Source organism: Cryptomeria japonica, chromosome 7 (genome assembly GCF_030272615.1).
Source record: "Cryptomeria japonica chromosome 7, Sugi_1.0, whole genome shotgun sequence".
NCBI classification, from domain to species: domain Eukaryota; kingdom Viridiplantae; phylum Streptophyta; class Pinopsida; order Cupressales; family Cupressaceae; genus Cryptomeria; species Cryptomeria japonica.
The window spans coordinates 207,696,028-207,699,743 of NC_081411.1; positions in this window are offsets into that span (position 1 = coordinate 207,696,028).

Here is a 3,716-nt window from a genome sequence, read left to right on the forward strand (position 1 = left end):
CAAAGGATATGAACAAGAAGAATTTGATGAATATGGAGAAACCTTTGTACCAATTGCTAGACTTGAAGGAGTAAGAATTCTAGTGGCATTTTCAGCATTTAGAGGATTGAAGGTATATACCAAATGGATATAAAGTCTCCATTTTTTAATGAAATTCTAGAAGAAGAGGTTTACATTGAACAACCAGATGGGTTTGCATTTCCTGAAGACAAGGACATGATGTGCAAACTTCATCAGGATTTATATGGATTAAAGCAAGCTCCAAGAGCATGGTATGAGAGACTCCATTCACACCTGATAAAGATTAGATTTCAAAGAAATAGTAAGGACATCAATATTTACTTGAAGACAAAAGGAGACAAGTTATTGATTGCAGAAGTATTTGTAGATGATATCATATTTGGAAAAGATGATGACATGAGTTTAACTTTTGCAGAAGAAATGAAAAAGGAATTTAAAATGTCTTTTATAGGAGAAATAAAAAATTTCATTGGTTTGCAGGTCCAACTTATGAAAGGAGGAATCTGTATCAGCCAGTCCAAATATGTGAAGGAGGTATTGAAAACCTTTGGAATGGAAGACGGTAAACTAGTTGGAACCCCTATGGTTATCGGTTGCAGATTATCCAAGGAAGATGATTCATATCTAGTGAATAAAACTAAGTATAGATCAATGATTGGTAAACTTCACTATGTTGTTCATAGCAGACCAAACATTGCTCATGTAGTTGGTATAGTGGCTAGATTTCAAAATAATTCTAAAGAGACTCACATGGTGGCAGTGAAGAGAATTTTTCAGGTATCTTAGAGGAACTATTGATTATGGATTATGGTATCCATACAAAGGCAACTTATCTTTGAATGTGTTCACAAATGCTGAATGGGTAGGTAATATAGATGACCAAAAGACCACAACTAGTGGAGCATTTTTTCTAGGAGAAAGACTGGTATCTTGGACCAACAAGAAATATAGTTGCATTTCTTAGTTTACAATAGAAGCAGAGTATGTGGCTGCATCTATGAACTATACTCAAGCAATATGGATGAGACATGTATTAGAAGGATTCAAGGAGACTATGACAGAACCACTGGTCATATATTGTGATAATACAAGTTCAATAAGCATTTCAAAGAACCTAATATTACATGCTAGGACAAAGCATATTTAACTGAAGTATTATTTTCTAAGAGAAAGAGTGCAAGAAAAGAAAGTCAGGATGGATCATGTGTCAAGTAAAGAGCAGTTGGCTGATATCTTCACTAAGCCATTGGCTAAAGCGGCCTTTGAGTGTCTCAGAGGAAAAATGGGGGTTATACCCCTACCTAAGGTCAACTAAGATGTTTTTGCAGCATCAATCCAGTGGAATAATTGAAGATCTTTCATTTTGGATTGATGAGAAGAGGGCTACTCCTTAGGGGGAGCAGCAGAGATGAAGAAAACACTAACAACAGAAGATGAATTTGACACTTTGCACCTTTGGCATTGTTGTCAAATGGGGAGAAGAAAATTGATAGGGGGAGAAGTAAAGAAAAGGATGAGGAGAAAAGTAAATGAGGAGAAGAACAATGAAGAGTAGGAAGAGAAGAACTAATGAAGGGAAAAGAATAGTATGCCAGTCATGATAGTTAGAGTTCCAGTTTTGTATGATGAGATTTTTGTGAGCTTTTAGTACTGCTATTTTGATGTTTCCATCAATACCAAAGGAGGATATTATTGGCATAACTAATGAAGATAATGATGAGGAGATTGTTGGCATATGGAGATGTTGATGAGATGAAGATGAAGGGTAAAGTTGATGGAAATTATTGGCTAGATGATGATGATATAGTTGTAATTTGTTTGATGACTTTATTTGTGTTGTCATTTATGGAAACCATTTTTTCTTAATCATCCAAGTCATCTATACCTACCGATATAGCCTAACCGATAGAGGAATTTGTTAGACAACAAAATTGCTAAGTTGCAGTAAACCGGTAAACAGGAACAAAGCGATGATCAAGTGACTGGTACAGATGATCGGTGAAGAGTTAGGTGTTGGGGTTTGGAACATATGTTTATGACATTGATATGAGTCTATGATTGGAACCACATCAACAGATTTAGTGTATTGAGTGCATTATGATTGACTGTCATAAACTCTATGAAGAAGAATGTATATCGGTAATAGATCTTTAACTAGTAATGATTTAAGGTTTGGCAGTGGATCTTATCATGTTCATAACTTAGTGATGATGTGTCAGAATTTGTGTGAAATGATAAAATTGTGTTTGGGTGCATACAAGGATTAGATTTCTTGGGAAACAACAAAGTGCTTAGTAGAATGTGACAAGGGTTTGATTGCTTATCAAATTGATGTGAGATGATCATTCAACAATGGAAATTGTCTAGAAATTTTTTTTAATGATCTATAATGATCTGAAAAGTAAATTTATTGTATTTTGAATGTAGTTAGGGTTATGTAGCCGACCTATCTGACAAGTATATTTAGGGCTAGTTGGAGAAGAGATTTTGTGTCGATGATTTGACAAGAAGGTGTTGTTGAGCTAGATTAAAGTGTCTGCATGTTGTAGCAAAGTTGTGATAAAAAGGATACGTACTAGCAAGCAAGGAAGTGTTGTAATCAAATCATTTTGCCTATTCTTCCCTAATAGTTACAGTAGTTTGAAATCCCTTAACTGGGTAGATCCTGACAGGTCTTACATTGTAAATCCCTTCACTGGGTGGCTCATTAGCTTGAGTTTTGTTGCCCCCATATTTTTCCTACATAAAATTTGAACTTCAAATCAATCTCAATGTCGAGTAAAGGTCCAATGAGTGTTTATGCATAAGTAATGAATGCATTGTCCAAGGTCATTACTAGTTAAAATCTAAAAATGGAAGAATTTTGAGAATTACCACAAATTGAGGGAAATCACTTGACAGTCAAGATCTAAACATCATTTTATATCATGTGGCCAACTTTCACCTGAACCCAGTTCATACTTTGTCATATTTTAAAATTTCAATTTTTGGTGTTTGTTGCTCCCAAATGATTAAAATATCTCATTTAAGGCTTATTCATGAGGTGTAAATAATTGTGTGAACCTTTTTCACTTTCATTAACGTGTGTTTCAAATTTAAGGACCTAACTCCCTACCGTTTGAAAGTTATGCCATTTTTCTCCAGCCAAAGCGATATATTTAAAATATTTAAATTATTTCTCAAATGATAATTTAATATTTTAAATTATTTCAATATTTTTGGTCATTTGCAATAAGAAAATCATCTTTAGACATTAGTGGCATTCCTCCTTGATTCATTCTCAATGAAAAATGGTTTCCAAGGTGTAAAGGATAGCTCGTTGAAGCACAAGGTTAGAAATGCTCATGTTTTGAGCATTCTTAACCTTTTGCCAAAAAGGTTAGAAATGCTCACTTTTTGAGCATTTCTATCCCATATTTCAAAAGGTTAGAAATGCTCACTTTTTGAGCATTTCTAACCTCATATCTTAACCTTGCGGGTCCCACTTTATCAAAGAAGGTTAGAAATGCTCAAAAAGTGAGTATTCTTAACCTTTTTGAATAAGAGTTTTAAAAACAAAAAAAAGAGAGCTTCAACTAGCAGGTTATGAACATTCATCAATTTACTGAAAGAAGCAAGGACATACTGAAAATGGAATATAGATGCGAAGTCTAAAAGGCATAGATTGTCAGAATGAATGAATGCCTTTAGCTGAG